Source organism: Tachypleus tridentatus, chromosome 8 (assembly GCF_004210375.1).
Source record: "Tachypleus tridentatus isolate NWPU-2018 chromosome 8, ASM421037v1, whole genome shotgun sequence".
Taxonomy (NCBI): Eukaryota; Metazoa; Arthropoda; class Merostomata; order Xiphosura; family Limulidae; genus Tachypleus; species Tachypleus tridentatus.
The window spans coordinates 148,708,106-148,730,319 of NC_134832.1; the positions used below are offsets into that span (position 1 = coordinate 148,708,106).

Below are 22,214 nucleotides of genomic sequence, written 5' to 3' on the forward strand. Positions count from 1 at the left end.
AACAATGACAGAATATTTTAACACGTCTTTATTCCCCCCCCCCCATGGCTGATGTGTCAAGATAGTGTTACACAACAGAGCTTTATGTGGGTCATTTTGTGATAAACAGATGATTCAGAGACGTGTTTGAAAAACTACTTTTGTTTTTTAAATAAACAAACACCTTGTCAATCTCACTATTTGTTTTGCAACTCAACAACACAATACAGTTTTTTTCTGCGCCAATTAAAACGTCTACAAGATCGTGTAAGACCTACTTTGGCTTCAAATCCAAGATTAAAAACTATTTGGGTGCTTAGCCTGCTGTATAAGTCGCAAGCCTAAAAGAAAAATAATCCCCGTAACTCAAGAGTTGTTCGTTAACTACTCACAAGATCTCTTGAGTAACTAGGGTTCGTTTAACACTCTGTTAAATTCTAATAGCTCCGTAACTTCGTTAAAACATTTTGCTCTGTATCTTTCAGGTTAACTGCGAACAATCAGTATACACTGAATGGCCGGTGGTCTCGTATCTCAGTAAAACACCGTTCCAGACAGCACTGACCAGGCAAACGCCATACTGATTTTGCCACGTTCTGGCAAAATCAAATTATTCACATTTTTACTTATTAATTTTTATGTTGGGAAAACCAATACTATTCAAAAGTCTGTGGTTACTTTGTTCACACCTTTATACTCCTAGCCAGTTCGGTAAAGTGCTTAAGTGTAAAAGTGTTAAAAATGAACTTGCGTATGTATAAGTGACTTGCAAATAAACTTCACATCGATTATGAATATACAGCAAGTTTCAGTTTAGTTTTGAAACTTGAATAAATATTATTTCCACTTAAACTGTTCATCATTGAGTTGTAGTTGTCACACGTGTACAGCTTTATGTTTATTACACGCTCACACGACATAAGTAAAATTTAACACCCCTTCCTCGGATATTCCTGGCTACGCCCAACTATAGGGCGTTTTTTTTTTTTTTTTGTTTTTAAAGGCTCTTTCTCTTTTCCAAACATTTCAATAATGTTAACGTAGACAATTGTTTCTGGAAATTTACGTCAAATACTGTCCTTTTTTAAACATACAACAGAACGATTAAATTCATTTCAATTTTAATGTACATGTTTCATGCGTTCTTGACTGTATGTAGGTAGCCCAGTATATAACGTAAATTACAATTGTTTATTCAGTAATAAAACCACTCCCTTTCGAATGCATACCTAATTTAGAAAACGGTAACAAAGCTAACAGTAGCACTAGTACTAAATACACGAAATTATCTTCTCGCATTCTGGTTCTACCGTTTTAAAAGAACCATTTTTGTTTTATTTTTATTTCACTCTCTAGATATTTTTCACAATAGAACTACAAACTGCATTCCTTAATAATTGTTCTATCTCTAGTGCCAGGAAAGGCGTTCTCGGGACCACAGCTTTTCATGTCCTGGGTTTTAGGTTACCTTGCACTAACCGTCAACCATTTGCTTTGGTTAAACAGAACGTAACACACACAGGTGATATGAGACATTTCCTAATTGTAAATAACTTAACTAGTGGAAAAGTGTTACATATTTAAAATTATGTAAGAACGACGAAAGTAGTAACCACGTTTCACTACTATGAAAAAAAAGAATTAGTTTCTCAGTGTTTTATAATTTATAATAGTTATTTATAATACTTAAAGAATATTTGACTTTTCACCGTAGTTGCGAGTAATACTATAGATTCAAGGCTAAACTAAGAGCTAATACATATAATATATATATATATATATATATATATATACACACACATATATTTCTAGAATTTGTTTCATATACAGGTTAGCTGAAATTGGTAACGGATTTACTTTTATACATTTATTTTAATATCTGCGTTTTTGCAGTTTGACGCATGTGACGTATATTGTTGTATGTGTATTGAGTAAGCCCCGTATGTTCCCTATATTTGTACAAGATTCTCGAGTGTAAGAATCAATAATGTGATTGTCAGTATTGTTGCCACCTGAACTCTCTAGAACATCGCTTAGCTAAAAGTAAATAAATCGACGCGACAAGAGACTGTAATTATTATTGTTTGGTCCCTACAGTCAGTGTGCTACAAACCTCGGAAACTATAATTGCGATTAATGCTGATTAATTGAAAAATTACAGCATTTAACTAGGAACGTTTACAGATTTCAAACATTACAAACCGTTTAACTTCAGTGAATTAACTTGAAACATTTGCATTTATAGGAGGACATTAAATATATTCGTCGGTAAAAAGTCAGCTTATAAGCTGCGTGAGAACAACCAAGCTAGATAGCTTAAGAGAGGTGTAACAAAATCAACTCGAAATTAATTTGCTCGTCGTAGACCTGGACCGTCTATGAAATATTCAGTTCTATACTAGGCACAAGACTCAGTATAGTTTGTAAAATTCCTGTATATAAACCAATATTCTTAACAATTATTTGAAATAACTATTATTATAAATTATATTGATGTGTGTGTGTGTGTGTGTATATATATTAAAATATATTTGTATTAAGAAAGAAATTTGTTGACAAAGCGTCTTAAATTCAACACATATCGACATTTAATTAACTTTTAAATTAAAATTTTAAATCGTAATACGTAATGAACGTAACAAAAAAATTTGGAGACTCGTCCGAGATAATTACCATACCTAACAAATTAAACACAAAGCTATATAAAGGACTATCCATGTTTTCCCCATAACGGGTATTAAAACCCGTTCTCTAGCGTTGTAAGTCCGTAGATATACCGCTGTGCCACTGGGAGAGCATATACAGAATAATTATAAAGAAAAGCTCCTATATATATATATATATAGTTATATATATATATATATGTTGATTATAATTTAAATCTTAAGATATACTTCACTTGACTTCACGAAACTGTATTTAACCAAAATCATAAAACGATAAATATAACTATTATTTTTATATACAGGTTGTCTTTAAAATCATTGTGTACGTAGAAAAATACATCGTCCAACGTTATGTAATAAAAAACGTTTTGTCACATTTATATAACTTTATTATATATATATATTTGTGTCTAATACTTGTTACCGCAGTACTAATAATATAACTACTAAATAACATTCTCACTTATCCAAGAAATAAAAATGTTTAATCAACAGCTTTGAAGTGTATTTTAATTTCCACATAACCAATCAAATATGCTATCGTCAACTTGTGAAAATCTATAATTTTCGCTAAGCTTACACTGGGCCGCCCTCATCATGATGACATTATTTCCACGGTACTTAAAATGATTAGTTATAATTTTAATATACATTCCAATTTACTTGTCTTAACCTTAAGTTGGAGCTGGTCTCCAATGTGAATGTGAAATTTGAAAAGAAAAAATATGTATGAAAAAAAATTAAATATTAATCTTACCTTTCTTCAAACTTCTCTCGACGTCGAAACTGTACTGCAGCTAAACAACGTGGCTAACAGAACTTCAAAACTAGTAATTGCTTGTAATAGGCCTACACAAAAGCGCTAGAACTTACAGCATATCTGTACGACAAGCAGAGCACTAGTATTGGCTCCAACAGTAGGCACTCGGGTTAGGCCTACAATTCGTAAAACATGGAGACACCGCAAAAGGTGAAACTAAAACCTTCAACCCTTTTTTTTTTTTTTGTCTGCATTTTCATCCTTTCAGTTACCCGAACATTCCTCATATATGTGTATATATACGTACGTGTATATGTACCCTCCAGCCCTATCACACAACACCTTGCTCAGCCTTCAAGGTCACCTGACTGGTAGCGACCACGCGTTACAAACAATAGCAGGATAGATTGTTTAACATTCCGTGTGGGTGAGAGTTCCACATCGGTATATTGCTTCACAGAAACAATTTTGAGTTAGCTAACGTATAAAAAATATTTTAAAATCAAAATACTTTGCATAATAATAATTATTATGCAAATACTTAAATAATATACCTGTTATAATCCCACTTTTCACTTTGTAAATTCTACCTATTGCTAATTATTCAGTAGCAAGTCTACGTTATTTTCAAAATATGTCTTGCAATAAATTAAAAATATGAGATGCTGTCCCGTAATACAAACATATTCCACTTACATCTGTTTTTATATGTCAAAGGTTCGACGATCTGATGACATTGTTAGCGGTTTGATTCACGCAACCATCATAAATAAGACTTTTCTGTAACTCAAAACATCCCATAGTCTTAAAGTCTTCGCGTTGATAAGAATCTATAATAAGCGAATTAACTTTCAAATACTGTTCAAGTCAACGAGTGTTGTTCTTCCATCTCTCACAACAGGATTGGGCCCATAATTTCTTTCAAGCCATACCATTTCTCTACTAACTGAAGATTCAGAATGAACCAACAGTTTATGCGTAGTAAGACGTTTTTTGACTAAAACGAGTACAATTTTGATTACTTTGAAATATTTTCCATCTTAATACTTTTAAAACAAAACTTCAGTAAACTATGATGTTGAATTGTGAAAATAAGTGAGTTCCTCTGTCTTAACTGTTGAATAGCTGGCACGATTTTGCAGCGAATGTGTAAGCCAACTGTTAATCTCAAAATAATTCCGGTCAAGCGGGCCTAACAACTATTGTATCTGATTGCAATATTCCGAGGTTAGAGATGTGATGCCGCTTAACCCACTGGCACTTTAAGCTATGGGTGCATTATGAAGGTGACAGTCAGACATATTTTCGAATAGCCGTATGTTTGGTTAGCACTAAAAATTAAGAAATATATAACTGAATATTTGTGCTCTTTAAAGCAGTCGTTTGACTTTTGAGCACGTAGGGTAACTTTCGCTTCAAAAATTCCAAATCAAATCCAAAGGTACCCAGTTGAAAGCCTGGTACACAACAAGGTTTTAAGATGGGTTTCTAATACTGCAACCAAATAACTTAAATTTGCCTTCACGAAAATTCTGTTATTCTACAAACGAAAATTAATTTTTTTATACCAAGAAATATACATATACACTTTTGTGCAAATTAATTGAAACAAATGGTCATTTTACTATATTTACAGCATGGCAGCCGGTGTAGGCACGCTGGACCCGCTGATTTCCTTTAATAGTCATTTTTTCACATAAAAAGAGATTTGGAGGTCAAAGGAATAAAAGTCAACTCTTCAACGGTTCGTCGTAGGCTTCTTGATGTCGGTCAAAAGACAAGGAGACCAGTCAAAAAACAACTTCTTACCAACTCAATGAAGAAAAAACGGTATCAATAGGGTCTGAAATACAATAACTGGATGCAAGAACAATGGAGGAAGGTGTTATTCAGTGACGAGACTCATTTCTTCATACAGGGTCAAAGAAGTCTGCATGTTCGCAGATTTCCAAGTGAGAAACTTCGAGAATCTCACATCAATCAGTTCGTAAAGCATCCCTTGAATAAAATGTTTAAGGGATTTTTCAGCTACTATGGCATCGGAGGCTTATATATCGTAGAAGGTATGATGCGAGTTTTGCATCAAAGTTTTGCAGAGAAGAGTCGTTCCAGAATTGAAAAAGAGATTGCCAGATGGATTTGGCATTTTTCAGGAAGATCTGGCTTTGTGCTGCACATCGAAACTTGTAAAGAATTTTATAACTACAACGCGAATAAAGGTGCTGGACTGGCCTGGAAACTCTCCGGACTTAAATCCTATTGAAAATCTTTGGGCGATTTGTAAAGAAAGACTTCGGGGAAAGACTGTACTACGAAAGATAAGCCAATTAAGGCCGTAATTGAGGTGTAGTACCGCGATCCAAAAATTAGTAAAGATTGCAGTCAACTCGTGGACTTGATGCCAAAGCAGATTTATGATCTTCTGAAAACTAAAGGCGGTCATATCATGTATTAATTTGTGAGTAATTTTTGGATTATCAGAAATAAAACGCAAAAAAAAGAAAAAATCGTAATTTTTCGTCTTGTTTCAATTAATTTACATAAGGGTGTATGTATTATCTATTTATAATTATCATAACACATTGGTATTAAGCCCATCACATTTGTAGAATTGCATTTTAAATCTAGGTCCAGATGTATTTTAATAATGAGAAGAGTGTATCTAATCCCACTATATTTTTTTTAATTACTACAGAGAAGCTAAACCTAAACTAAACTAACGTGGCAGGGGTTCAGTTTAGAGAGAGAGAGAAATCCGAAGAGTTCTCTCTCCAACTGGGGTGTTCAGGAACTTTGTAGTTCCTCTTCGTCCCCTTTCGTGGATTGTTATTAGGATTAAGTGGTGGTTTTTTTTATTATTTTAATAAATTAATTATCATTATTATTCTTGACTTTTTGGGTGGGGAATGTCTCACTAAATGGTCTTTTGGGTGGAGGCAAAGGTAGCAGTGGAAAGAAGGAAAGGTCGGGACCTGTCTCGAAAAGAAAAAGTTGGGTAGATGTGAACATGATACAGAGAAGACTTATGTCCGAAATTTTTATACTAGCGAGGATCAATATACTTGGTAATTGTCGGAACATTATTTATATAAAAGCATTTCCTATTACAACAATTGTTATGGTGTGAATGCCTTTTGCAAGCCAAAGAAGAATTATTATTATGAAACTTGTCATAAGACATTAATTAATACTAGACCTATTACATTTTAAAACACTACATTCTTAACCTAGTACCCTTTTAAGAACTATATACCATTCTGATTCTTGAAAATCCCTAACAGCTTAGATTAAAATGTACTGTTTAAAAATATAACAACGTCTAATACTAATGTCTTATGACAAGTATAATTATAATCATTCTACGCCGGCTTGTATGTTTGTTTGCTTGCTTGAAGTTAAGCACAAAGCAACACGATAGGCTATCTGTGCATTGCTCACCATGGGTATTGAACCCCGAATTATAGCGTTCGTTACGCATTATAATTTATTTAGGACGAGTCTCCGATATATTATGTTACATATGTTAACGTATTACGGTCTTAAACATTAGGACGAGTCTCCAATATATTATGTTACATATGTTATCGTATTACGATCTTAAACAGCCGGAAACTTTAATTTGAACTTAAAAGTTAATTGAATATCGATATGTATGAAATTTATGCTATTTGCCAACAATATTGACACACACAATTTTCTTTCCTAACACAAATATATTTTGATATACAAACAGCAATAAAATTTACAGTAATGGTTATTACAAATAATAATTCATAATCACAAGCTTTTACAAACTTATAAACAATGCTGAGTCTTCTATCTTGTTTGGAACTGACGGTTCACGACGAGCGAATTAATTTCACCTCGATACACAGGTACAATTCACTTGACTGGGAAGCTAGCTATCTGCTTCAATGAGCCCATACAAGTTTTCACCAAATAAATTATTTAATGTCCGTGTAGAAATACCAACATCCGAGTTTAATTCTCTGAAGTTAAACAATTTGTAATGTTCGAAATTTATAAGCGTTCCTGGTCAAATATCTGTAGTTTTCCGATTAATAAGCGTTTATCACAATTATAGCTTTCGGGGTTTATAGTACACTGACTGTGGTAGACCAACAATATTAAACTGTCTCTCCGCGTGTTGGGATGGCTACCTTTTGTAGCGAGATTTTCGAAAACTCAGTTGGCAACAACGTAATACATATATTGTTGATTCTTACACTCGAGAATCTTCTATAAATTTAGAAAATAGGAGGGACTTTTGCAATACACATTTAATATTATAAGTTAAACGCATTTCTAAATATATATTAAACTGATCTAAACATAGATATTAAAGCAAATATATAATACTAAATCCATCCCAAGTTCTAAGTCTACAAATATAACGCTGTGTCATTGGGGGAAGCTTGTAAAAAGCATACACACCAAACGATCATTTCAATTATCAGTTGCGTTTTAAAGGTTATATGCAGAACAAAAAAAAAAAAAAGAGTTAAAATAGAGAGAGCTTAAAAAACTAGTAAGACACAGTGTTTACTCGTTAATTGAAATATTCAAACAAGCTAAAGCTGCTAATTATGTCTTAATGGTGTAATCATTATCATTTTATAATGGAACTCTTGCTTATATGATACTGGAAAAACATTTTTATTACGCAATGTGGAACCTCCAACTTCGCAAAATGCTTATCCTGTGTACTTGTAGATTTGCAATAGGGGTTACGATTGCCCGTTTTGCATTCATTTCTCCGTCACGGCGAACTTTTCATTCATTCTCAGGGTATAGTTATAACGTCATTAATACGTCACACGTCGATCTATTGCACTTGCCCGTATATATAAATATAACAGTACTGTAAATATTTCAAAGCGTGTGGATGGATCTTCACCAAAATTGGTATAGAGATTCATTAGGATCATAAAGTTTGGTTTGGTTTGTTTTGAATTTCGCACAAAGCTACTCGAGGGCTATCTGTGCTAGCCGTCCCTAATTTAGCAGTGTAAGACTAGAGGGAAGGCAGCTAGTCATTACCACCCACCGCCAATTCTTGGGGCTACTCTTTTACCAACGAATAGTGGGATTGACCGTCACATTATAACGCCCCCACGGCTGGGAGGGCGAGCATGTTTGGCGCGACGCGGGCGCGAACCCGCGACCCTCGGATTACGAGTCGCACGCCTTACGCGCTAGGCCATGCCAGGCCGGAAAGAAGGAAGTGTGTGTGTATGTGTTTTCTTATAGCAAAACCACATCGGGCTATCTGTTGAGTCCACCGAGGGGAATCGAACCCCTGAATTTAGCGTTGTAAATCCGAGGAAGTTTGTCAACATCACCTAATGTCGGCTCTTGAGGGACTTTAATCAAATCGTGGGAGTTGATTGTCATAGTAGTAACCCATCCACGACCCTAAAGAATACAATACGATTTTGTGACAATGAAATGTGAACCTTATATCCTCAAATTCACACCTAATCATGCTAAGCTCTAGCTACAATACCTTTCTTCTCACGTTTTATAAAAGGAAAAATCTTGGCTCACAGGTGTTTTTCCTAATGATTATACGCTTGACGATCTGTTCAGGTTGAAAACTTTGTACTAACGTTATACTTTAGTTTACAGTTTATTTTAAATTATCTTGTTACAATTAATGTTCAAATCTCTCTAACAATATTAGGACTAACGTAAAATAAACTTTTCTGTACAAATGGACTCAGTAAGCACAATAGCAAACACAGATTCAAATACTTCACGAAAATAAGCTAACTGAATTAACTCTATTTGTTGAAATAGACGTATCTTCATGACATTTTTACCCTGGAAAACTATCCCATACTTTTATTATAGCTTCGAATGTGATAGAACACTTGATATCACATTCTTAAAATTTTTTACGTGTTTTGGGTATATTGCATTAAATTTATCTTAATGTTTTCACGACGCGTAGCTCTCTCTAGGTAACTTCAAAATGAAATATATAATATTAAAATATAACCTATAACAATACGATTAGGCTTAACTCACGATTATTGTGATACAGTTTCTCCGCAGATTAGGCTTAACTCACGATTATTGTGATACAGTTTCTCCGCAGATTAGGCTTAACTCACGATTATTGTGATACAGTTTCTCCGCAGTTAAACATATCCTCGTTATTTTACTTTACACCACACTTCATTTATTTGACACAACTCTTACTTTTATAATAACAAGACTTGATTTATAAATGAACGTTCTATTTCTTTAATCATGTGATTTTCCTGGCCGTTCCACTACATTATTTTTTTCTAAACCTATATTAAAACATTGTGCTTATCCTATTTTACTTTGGTCGGCTTTGCTACAAAAATTATAAATCATATAAAGTCACTTTGATATCATACCTTTTCTTCTCTTCTTTATGTCTAACTTCAATTTCAGTTTGTTTTTTTCTTTATTAATTTTTTTCCAATTCAAACACAAATTTGGTGACAAAAGTTCCCAGGACACGCTGTTTCGACGTCTGTAACCGCTTGTTAGCTTTGTTATGCGCAAAGCTACACAAAGGACTATCTGTGTTCTACCCATCAGAGGTATCGAAACTTATTTTCTAACGTTGTTGAGTCCGAAGACATTCCGTTGTGCCACTGGGTGGCAATCTATAACCGTTGTTATATTGTCTTTCAAAATCTGTAGTGCGCAAAGGAAGGATTTATACAATTTGATAGAAGTTAAGAAATAAAACGACCAATGCAATCCAGATAAATATCTAAAAAAAACAACATTTTTTTATTTAAACCAACGTTTTGTTTTGCAGTATATTAACCCTGCAGAAGCCGCAAAGACAAAGCAGCGGAATATTTATGCGACACATGGGTCAAGTGGGGAATCACAGACCCCAAAGTTTTAGGCAAAACAATCCTTAATTTAGAGAGTAGTCAGTAAGTAACACATGTGATACTCGTAACCGAACAGCGAGATTGATTATTAGAATTACAACACCTCACTCCACCCCCCATGGTGGAGAGCATGTTCAGCGACATATCGCAACTCGGACCTTATACCGTCAGATCCGCAGTATTGCATGCTAATTAACCTAAGCCTGGCCTCACTGTTTGAATACACTGCCTGTCTTTATGTGTTATAATTAAACACTGCTGCACACAGGGGTAGAACTGACACTATTAAGTGTAATGATTTACTAATTTGTTATATTTCAATAGTTAAGGAAATTATTTGCCAACGTAGGCCTAACATGCCATGTATGCGAATGTATATTGTTTTCATATACGGGCAAGTAATACACAGGAGAACCAATTCGAAACTCTCTTACCAAGTCTAACTATACAAAGTTAACATCAAACAATACGTATGGATTCCAAGAAATTAAACTGTTCAATTTTTACAACAGCTCACACCGGTCAAAAAGTTAATCGAGCTAGTGGTTCTCGAATTAAGTTAGCTTTTCAGTGTCTTATTCAAATTACACTTACGTGAAGTCACGATTATTGTGAGATAGGTTACTGTTTCACATGCCTTTAATAAACGAACTTCGGAAGGTGGTCTTCGTATGTAGATAACTGACAAGCGACTCCATTCTTACAATGTACCTGTATATCAACAATGTGTGGAGTTTTTCATTGGCCGATAAGACATCGATCACAAACCCACCCCATTAGAGTTGTAATACATTCTCAGAACAACAGTGCACAAGGAAGGACGGGTGGCAAGTCTAGATTTTTTTTTTATAGTTGAAACGGTTATAAATGATATATAAATAGAACTGGTAGATTCACGTACTGTGGTTCGTCTCCTGAAGAGGACTATAAAAACCATAGCTAATAAAAACGGGGGAAAAAGCCTCAGATTAATTTACTTTAATCCTACTCAAACAAAAGTGCCGCGGCTATTGAGGATTCTCTCTTGGTATTTCTTGTAAATATTTGAATACATAGGTTTTGCGTGTGCACCAATATCACAGGAGTTTCAGACATAAGATATTTTTTGAAGAATGATTCATAGAAATGTTGGTATGCGAAAATAGCTCTCGTTACTAATTCTTTTAAAAAAAGTAGTGGCAGGCGTGACAGTCATAGCTCTCCATATTACATGTAGGCATAGCTCAAGCCATTTAGTGGTAAGCGTTCGGAATAGAGTACTGAGTATTTATGACACGTAAAACGATTGAGAAGTCATCTTTGCACAAGAAACATGTAATATCGAATGTTGTAAATGTAATGTCCAGGAGCCACACTTATTTCAATACTATGGCAATGTTGAAACCTCTCTTCTTGTAAACAACTAATATAAATAAATGTTGGAACTGACTGTTACACTCGTAACATGCATAAGGAAATGTTAGAAGCCATATTAAGCTAGTGTTTGAGTTTTTTGGTTTAGTAAAGTATAGAGGGCCAGTTTGGATTATTACCGTATACAGTCAATGTTTTAGTGTTTGTACAATATACAGAATTAGTGTTTGAGTTTTTCGTTAATTTAGTATACAGAGTCAGGTTTGGTTTGAATTCCGCACAACGCTACGTGTGGGCTATCTCCGCTAGCTGTCCCTAATTTAGCAGTGTAACACTAAAGAAAAGGCTTCTAATCATCACAACCAACCGCCAACTCTTGGGGTACTCCTTTGTCACATTATAACGCCTCCACGGCTGAAAAGGCGAGCATGTTTGGTGGAAAGAGAATTCGAACCCACGACCCTCAGATTATAAAAATTCTCTAAAGCAGTATTAGAGGAAATTAATCCATGAGAATTTTTTCGTTTTGTTATCTATTTTTATGTGCGTCAGTAATACGAAGGAAGCGGGAGACGCGCGTGCATCCGTTTTGATTTTATTACTCAGCAGGATCTTTACCAGCTTACCCTCACACTCAAATTCTTTTAAGCGGGATTTGAAAAATTAAGCTGTGAGATCTGGTTACTTATATGAATCAAAAGGATTTGACCTCCTGAGTCCAAAACTGTGATTAGATCTCAAATCGATCAAGAGATAATGGAACTATGAGCTCAGAAAGTGTGCTTGAAAAAATAACATTACTATACAATTTGTTCAAAACAGACTTAATTGTAGCGAAGTCGTGGTGTTATGCAAAGTTGAGAACTCATTTATAATAGATAAACTTTCTTTAATTAAAAGTTCAACACCAGGTAATCCAGATGAGAGGGCTTTGAAATTGTTGATCAAGACGGGTGGTTGGTGTTTTTATCATGTGTGACAATTGTGGAGGCTGATGGATCTACTAATTGTTTACCAATTCTCTTTGATATTCCCGTATTTGCGCAGGTGTAATTGGCGCATAATAACGTCAGTGGCAGTACAGTTACCACACGCGTATTTATACACGATCTTGGCATTTATAGGAGTAGATAATACGCTTTCAGAACTGAAAAGCTGGCGTAATTCGGTTTACTAAGGATAACAACACCTGTACCTTCATCACGTCGGTGTTTTAAGGCAGTATATTATTCGTGGATAATGGTGGAACAGGATTGGTGGGAATTGAAGTTTTAAAATGATAAAACGACATTCCCGAGGCTGATTTTGTTTTAAAAGGATAATTCCTCTTTGTAATAGGTTGAGATATTAAAGTGTAATAAAAAATGAACAGGTAATCAATGGATTTAAGTTCAGGAGAGGGTGCGCAAAACTTTAGGCCCTCGGCTAGGGAAAATTTACAGTGGTCAACAAGTACAACATTGCTGATGTTAAAAATCACCTTATTAGGATCTGTACTGTTAATATTTTTATACGTAATTCAATTTATTCAGTTTAAAGTTTTGCTTGTGTTCCAAGTAGGTTTCAGTTTTGGTGTTAATGTTATTAATTAGGTTTAGCAAATGGTTGTGGTCGATCCATGATACGTTAAATTTTAGTTAATATTTCGTTTATTCGTGTTGAAAGCTAATCTATTTTTTCAGTTTAAATTTCAGTTTACTCTCTAATAGGCGACGTTAACACGAGAAATAAGCATGTGATTTATGCAAATGAAGGTTTGTAGTTTTGAAATAGTTGTTTTGAATTAAGCACAAAGCTACACAATAGGCTATCTGTGCTCTACCCACCACGGGTATCGAAACCCGGTTTCTAGCGTTGTAAATCCGCAGACATACCGCTGAGCCACTGGGGGGCAGTTTTGAAATAGAGGAATTTATGTTTTAATTTGGATGTTAGTCTATTTGTTTTGATTTTAAGCATAAAGCTTTACGATGGGTTATCAGCGCTGTGCCCACAACTACTACTGAAACACTAGTTTCATAGAACACGTTAAACACAAGTGTCAGAAGTAAAATTAAGAAGAACCTGAAGATGGCCTAGGAAGATCGAAACGTTGTTCTCTCCTTATCAATATAGGTGTTAACACCAGCCGTTCTGAGACACAAATTGTGACTTTAATGATGACAATGCGAAGCTAGATGGAAAGTTTATTGGAACTGATGAAACAGTGCAACGGAAGTGAAGAAAGAAAGAAAAAAAAGAGGTAGAAAACTGAATGAAGACGAAAAAATAAATTAAAATAATTTAAGAGAAGATTGAGAAAAATAGACGTAACATTGCAGAAGAATTGACCCTTGTGTATTATTAACTCCACATTGCAGAAGAATTGACCCTTGTGTATTATTAACTCCACATTGCAGAAGAATTAACCCTTGTGTATTATTAACTCCACATTGCAAAAGAATTGACCCTTGTGTATTATTAACTCCACATTGCAGAAGAATTAACCCTTGTGTATTATTAACTCCACATTACAGAAGAATTAACCCTTGTGTATTATTAACTCCACATTGCAGAAGAATTAACCCTTGTGTATTATTAACTCCACATTGCAGAAGAATTGACCCTTGTGTATTATTAACTCCACATTGCAGAAGAATTGACCCTTGTGTATTATTAACTCCACATTGCAGAAGAATTAACCCTTGTGTATTATTAACTCCACATTGCAGAAGAATTGACCCTTGTGTATTATTAACTCCACATTGCAGAAGAATTGACCCTTGTGTATTATTAACTCCACATGTACATTTATACCTTGTGCGATAATGAAGCAATACTTCCATGAATGATGAAAGGTTAAAACAAACCTCAATGAAGACAATCACAGAATTATTAGGGACATACAGAATGACTAAAACAAGTTTAAAAAAGTACAAAAAAGATATCAATGGATTACTGAAAGCCTATGATGACAAAACTGAAATACAAAAAGATATCAGTGACAGAATAAATCATTTGGAATTGGTACGTGCAAAGATCCAGCCAGCCGTATCTCTTTCTGCATCTACTAAAGGGTTAGAAGGTGGAACGTTATTTATCATAAGATATTGAATAAGTTGTTGTTGTTTTGAATTAAGCACAAAGCTACACAATGGGCTATCTGTGCTCTGCCCACCACGAGTATCGAAACCCAGATTTTAGCGTTGTAAGTCCGTAGACATATCCCTGAGCCACTGGGGCGATTAAATAAGTGAACCTCTCTAGCTTATACCTGTCACCACTACTACTGTGTCATCTATAACAGCAAGAACTTCTTCGCCTTCTTCAACCATGATAATACTGAATAAAGTTCCAGAATCTAGATGGCTAGTTCAACAACATTGCTTAATCAAGAAGCCAACAGACTGTAATGGAAAAGTACCACAGGAAGCATAAACGAGTGAACAGGTGAAACAGTAAACAGGAAAATATTCATCTCGCAGCCCTTTTAAAAGGATCAGCTCTAATAACGCTAGCTGGGGTACCCATCATCTGGACGGAAGTTGTGTAAATTATTGATTTATGAAAGGTTAGCATCGGACATGAAAAGTTGTTTTCTTCATACATGATTTTAAAAAAACAACAATAGAACGTCCATAAAAACAGCAAAACACGAAATGTAAAACCGTAAATTTTGCACGTATCTTCTCACGGGCCCAACAAACCTTCATGTCAAATTTGGTGAATATCCATCAAGAGGGGCGCAGTAGTGATTAAAATAAAATCTCAGCAAAAACACTCGCAAAAACCGCAAAGTTCAAAACTGAAAATTTATGTACATTTTCCTATGAATCTAATGATTCTTCACACCTATTTTAGTGAAGATCCATCCACAACCTTTGAAGTATTTTCATAGACATACATCATACAGAACTATTATATTTATATAGATGGCTCCAGTGCAATAGATCCGCGTGTGACATATTCATAATGTCACATCTGCACCCTAAGATAGAGAAAAGTAAAGTACTCCTTGACGGTAAACGGAGACGAAACACAAAAGTCGTGAACCCTATTGCAACTGTACATTTACACAGGATAAAAATTTCGCGAAGTTGGGGGTTGCAAATCGAGTAATATAAACGTTTTTCCAGTATCATATAAGCAAGAGTTCCATTATAACATGATTAAGCAACTTACTAGCTGAGATCTGTAAAAATTATGACGTAGTTATGACTACTTTAACCAACAGGCTTAAAGAGACATCAGAAAAGAAGGTAAAGTTATGGAACAGGGTACGTAAGGAAAGAAAATACTTTAGCTAAACTTGCAGAAGATTTAGAAAAGCTTGTCTACTCATCTTACCCATATACCCACGTAAAATTATGGATTTGTTGGCTGATTATCAATTTATAGATGCCACAACAGACGAGGATATGAGAAGTAAGCTGAAGAAAAGTAGTCATACATGTTTCAAGGAAGCTCTCCAGTTAGTGATAAGATTTGCATCAATCAAAGTTACAGATAAACCATTAAAAATACAATCTAGAATTTACTGGATCATCAGATCAAGTAGCGTTGAATCAGTAATCTAAAAATTCTGAAAGTATAAGTTAAGACAATTTGTCACACAAAATGTATGAAATAAGCCATAAGAAAAAAGATGTTTCACGTGTAACTTGAAATAACACATCGATCGAAACTGTAGACAACTGTAAGGAACAAAAACTCCTTTTAAAGAATTTAAGAAAAGGCACTGTCATAAATGAGGGAAACATAGTTTTACAGCTGAATCTGAGGGAAATCAATAGAAGTTATTAAGCCTCTATCTCAGAATGCAACGAAATTGAAGGAACTACAGAGAGCACTGTAGAAACTGGAATAAGCTAGGTCAAAAGTTAGTTGAGACTACTCCATCTGTTTCAAATGAGAAAAGACTGTAATTTTACGACTCTATGTGGTAAAAAAACACGAGAAATTGCCTACAGATTTGAATAAAAAAAGATGGATTGATGTAAACAGCAATTGCAAGATGAAACTTCTCTAAACAACATAATGTATGTGTGTAATTAAATAAAGGTCGAGTTCATATTGGAAAATTACTTCATGTGGAGACATTAGGCTAATTTCAAACAACTTTGCAGTCTATGTACAATACAAAATAACTACAGTACCACAAGTTGAATTTGTAGTTATAACAAGAAAGGTAATTATTATACTACTTAGAAGTAAAATATTTATATAACAGATTTTTAGGAATAAATTTACATTTAGTTATTGTGATGGAATAAACCAAAAACTCCAATTTTAAGGGACTAATGATTTGAGGAACTCTGTAGAATAAATATGTTATCATCGGGTCTATGAATCTAAAAAACCATAAAATTCAAGTCGCATTTGGATAGGGCATTGCAAGGTGTGAAGATGCAGAGGTAGCACTTCCCATTAAAGAGTAAAAGAAATAGCTACCTTTGAGGTAAGACATAGGAAGTCTGGTGTTAAATTATCACGAAATAATAATTCATCACTTCATTTACAATTTTATATTACCAAAGACATGCAAGTCTCACCCCTGAAATACACCACAGTTTACCTCATGATTTAGGTAAAAAAATAATAGATCTCACAATATTGATACTGGAGATACAGACTAAATACTTTAGTTAGCCAGCCAATTCTCACTTGTAAAACTGATTGACGTTTCCAAAAAGATAGAAGTTATGAAAGAACAAGACGTGATATAATGGACTATTTGTTCTTGGGTTTTACCTATTATAATTCTGAAGAAGAAGAGGAATAGACGCATAAGATTCTATGTGGACTACCAGAAGGTGAATGGACTAACAAAAATGATTTCTACTAATTCACAGCCAAAAATTGACTGTATTCTGGATTGTCTTGCAGCAGGTAATTGGTAAATTTATGGATCTACAACGTTGAAATCTGGGGCTAAAATCAGTGAACAGAGCAAACAGTCAAAACAAACAAATCTGTCTGGATTAAAATGATTTCCAACATTGGGCATTAAGAGTGGATATTAGAAAGTGAAATTTGACGAAACTATTAGGGAGAAGACAAACTTTACTGTAAGAACTTAATTGTAACACTTTGTTGTGTTACCATTAGGATTATATAATGCACACGTTATATTTAAACAACCAATAGAGTGTGATGTTTCTGAACAATCCTGGAATGTTGTGCTCATCTACTTAGACGACGTAATCACAAATCACAGAAGGAAGACCTATGATACTGGTTGAAAGAAGGAAACCTTAATCGTAGTCCATTTTAAAAAAGTGTAGGTTACTTGATCAACAGGTGAGTTTCTTGAACAGGTAATTGACAGAGTAGGAGGAAGTGCCTACAGATACATCTGTTCAGGATTGGTAAACATTTGTTGTTTGAGGTAAAATGAGTTTTGGGACTGTCCTCGTACTAACGTAATTTTGTAAAAATCACTCTCTGTAATAGCTCGTTCTCTACACAAGTTACTTGAGGAACCAAATATGTTTTGTTCAACAACTGATTATGAACAAGCATTTAATCACTGGAAAAAGAATTAACCATTACTCCCGTATTAGCATACCGAAATCTAGGAATTTCACTGATTTTAGATACAGATGTTTATGATTTTGAATTATGAAAAATGTTACCACAAGTACAGCATCAAAAAGATCATATTGATACAGCAAAACAATGAATATTGCATAAAGGAGATACTGCATAATAGAGAAGGAGCCGTTGTTCGATTTTTTTTCTGTTATCAACTATATAGAAAATGTTTACACTAAAAGGACATTCATGGAATGTTGAACTAGGTGGTGAATGTTCACAATTCAGAAGGTAAAATAGCAAAATGATGTCAGAAACCTTAACATTGTACATAACCCTTGAGAGAATTATAAAAAAACTGATATTTTATCTTAAAGACTAATTCCCCAGTGGCTCAGTGGTAAATCTGAAGGTTTATAATAATAAAAATTAGGTTTTGACACTAGTGTAGGGCACAGTACAGATAACCCATTATATAGCTCTGTGCCTAACAACAAGCAAACAGGTAAACTTGTATAGCATGTTTTAATGAAGGACGTAAATTTTACGAAAATATTTGAGTTTGAAACCAATTATTCAGTGAATCAATGATATTTAAGACAAATCTTCGTGGAAAACAGTTACTCCATATAGCCCAAAGACAGTTTTATTCGTTATGCTTACAAGTGAGCTTGTTATTTAAGAAATGGAAAGATACCAATGGGCAAAAACAACGACTACAGCTACTGCTTCTACAATGTATACGTTGTGCAGCATTCAGTTATCTCCAGAAGTTTCTAACAGCTGAATACTTAGGTATCAAGAAACAGTGGAGAAAAGTAAAGACGTACTGATATCAGTTTAAGTTCCCAGAGTGTGTATTTAACTGATGTTAGATATATTAACTATGTTGTCAGTGATAACATTTTGTGAAAAAAGCAGTTGCAGCAGCTACAGAAATACTATGTTGGAACATAATTTGAGAAAGTTGTTGTTGACGTGTTTGGTTCTTTGGAATAAATATATTATGGTTGTGATGAACTGTTTCGCTAAATGGTTAGAAGCATATGCTGTTTCAAAAAAAAAAGCAGAAAACTCTAGCAAAGAAAATGGTCAACGAATTCGTTTTAAAATTTAGTGTGCTTATAAAACTTTAATCAGATCAAAGGTGAAATTTTCAAGCAGCCTTATTTGTGGAAATGTGTCAGATAAGAAACGAACAGGACAACAGCCTTTCATCCATTGTTTAATAGTATGGCGAAGAGATTCAACCACACACTTTTAAACCAATTAGCAAATGCTGTTTACACCCTTGTGCAAATTAACGGAAACAAGACGGAAAATTACGATTTTTTGAATTTTTTGCGTTTTATTTCTGAGAATCCGAAAATTACTCACAAATTAATACATGATATGACCGCCTTTATTTTTCAGAAGATCATTAATCCGCTTTGGCATCGAGTCCACGAGTTGACTGCAATCCTTACTAATTTTGGATCGCGGTACCACACCTCAATTAGGGCCTCAATTAGCTTATCTCTCGTAGTACAGTCTGTTCCCCGAAGTCTTTACAAATCGCCCAAAGATTTTCAATAGGATTTAAGTCCGAAGAAATTTCAAATCAGTCCAGCACCTTTATCTGCGTTGTAGTCATAAAATTCTTCACAAGTTTCGATGTGTGGCACGGAGCCAGATCTTCCTGAAAAGTGCCAGATCCATCTGGAAATCTCTTTTTCAATCCTGGAACGACTCTTCTCAGCAAAACTTTGATATACTGTGGTCCTCGCATCATACCTTCTACAATATGTAAGCCACCGACGCCATAGTAGCTGAAAACCCCAAAACATTTTATTCAAGGGATGTTTTACGAACTGATTGATGTGAGATTCTCAAAGTTTCTCACCTGGAGATCTGCGAACATGCAGACTTTGACCCCGTACGAAGAAATGAGTCTCGCCACTGAATAACACCTTCCTCCATTGTTCTTGCATCTAGTTCTTGTATTTTAGACCCCATTGATACCGTTTTTTCTTCACTGAGTTGGTAAGAAGTTGTTTTTGACTGGTCTCCTTGCCCTTTCAAACCAAAAATCGTCCCCATGATAATTTTTGAAAATAAGTTTATATCAGAATGGGTAACTTCAGAGAAGAATTGTCCTTTGAAAAGTAAACCAACTGAGGAGCCCAATATTCCTGTGAAACTAATCCCAGAGGATCATTGTTGGTTGGTTGGCGTTTATTGGTCGTAAAGTAAAATTGTTATAAAATGTAAAAATAAATCGAGTTAAAACTAAACAATATCCAAAATTCAGATAAAAGATTTAAATAGAATTCAAGAGGCTAATGGCTCGTATAATTTACAACTAAATAAATTTGGACAGTGTCACCATAACCGTTGACACCATCGAATGCCAGAGCTAAACACTTAAGAAAACACGTGTCTAAAATGGTCCCATTGCTCAGAGTCGCAACGACGGCAAGACAGTAAAATGTGGGCTACTGTGACTTGAGGGTCTTAAAGGCCACACATTGGTGGATCAGTCCCAGATAAAAGAAAATAACCATTCAACAGAGGACGGTACTACCAATCGGGAATATTCACTTTACTTCAGATGACTCATAGGATGATCAGAGGTGGAGATGGTAATAAGCCGCAGTGGGATGGACTGATCAGTCAAAACAGCAATGTCGTCCAAGGACATATCCAATTCAGCCAGCTGTACGTGAACACAAAAGCCAAAAGAAAGAATGGCAGACCGTCTATTTTGAAGAAGCATAGGTTACTGAGAATGGAAGACACAACCACATGTAAGATTTTGTGGTAAGAATTGAAGTTTAGAAGCATATGACAAAGAAAGTTGCAAGCAGCATAGGTTAAGAAGAGGTTTCTAGGACTTAGTGTACAATATCTGGACTGAGGAAGTGCAGTAGGCCTCTGTGCAGTGCCGAAGCCCCAGATGGTGAATGGGGTTCAGCCTCTTCAAGGCCGAGGTCCTAGCAGAACCAAAGACCAGAGATCCATAGTCCAGTTTAGATTAAATGAGATCTTCAGCATAGAACATCAACCTGCTTCTCAAGAGGTGGAAAATAGGACGCAGAGGATGTTCAGTGCCCTTGTACGCTTGATGTATAGCTGCTTGATGTGAGTAATGAAAGTAAACTTACAGTAAAAGATAAGACCCATGAACTCTATCTCAGGGACCAGGGGAAGAACATCATCAACTACACAGAGTTCAGGATCAAGGTGTATACCTTGTTAGTGGTAAAAGTGCATGCAAACGGTTTTGGAGAAAGTAAAATAAAATCCGTTTAGTGTGGTACACTTCAACAAGCGAGTGAGGACTTGTCTAAAATTGGTGCTCAATAAACCTCATGTTTGACAACCGACACGAGATGTGGAAGTCATCAAAATAGACCTCATTTGCAACAGTAGAAAGAAGTTGTGTAGTAATAGTGTGACACTGAAGACACAGCCCTGAGCAACTTAAAGTTCCTGTGAAAAAGAATAGCAAAGTGTCAAATCAACATGGACTTGTAATCGTCTGCCCAATAACAAGTTCCAAATAAAAATTGTAAGTGTACATGCAACTTTTAGGAACGGAGGTAACTCAAAATGCTCTGTCGTAGGATATGCTGGATTGTATAGTTGCGTAACTCATTTGATGAAGAACTATTACTTATAACACTTGACATGAGAATCTTATTTCTCGGTGATGTAAAGATTACCTTTACTATTTCTAGTGGAAAGTCAACCTGGGATTCACTGGTCACAGGGTGAGATCTGCAGCTAGCATAACCTCACATCCATGTATGTACATGAAATCAATTCCCAATATGCACTCTTTCTCAATGTCAATTATCAACACATCACGAGGTACACAGAAACTTTACACAAAAAGGTAGATTCGATTTTGATGAAACTTTATGACCACCTGCTCTTCACATAAACTCCTCTTCCAAGGTAGATTCAATTTTGATGAAACTTTATGACCACCTGCTCTTCACATAAACTCCTCTTCCAAGGTAGCTTCAATTTTGATGAAACTTTATGACCACCTGCTCTTCAAATAAACTCACTCCT

The 22,214-nt window shown here is 35.0% G+C and overlaps 1 protein-coding gene across 2 annotated transcripts in view; it reads right to left on the bottom strand.

The window, feature by feature from the left end:
• Positions 1 to 22,214, bottom strand: part of LOC143223734 (C-terminal-binding protein-like) — a 73,200-nt gene that overhangs the window by 47,794 nt on the left and 3,192 nt on the right. Inside the window, exon 1 of one of the 2 annotated variants that reach the window (XM_076452095.1) lies at positions 3,403 to 3,778. The exons of the other annotated variant lie outside the window; for it this stretch is intronic. The gene's annotated coding sequence lies outside the window, so the exon portion shown is untranslated. Of the gene's footprint in view, positions 1 to 3,402; positions 3,779 to 22,214 lie in introns of those variants that run through there. 2 annotated transcript variants of the gene reach the window in all.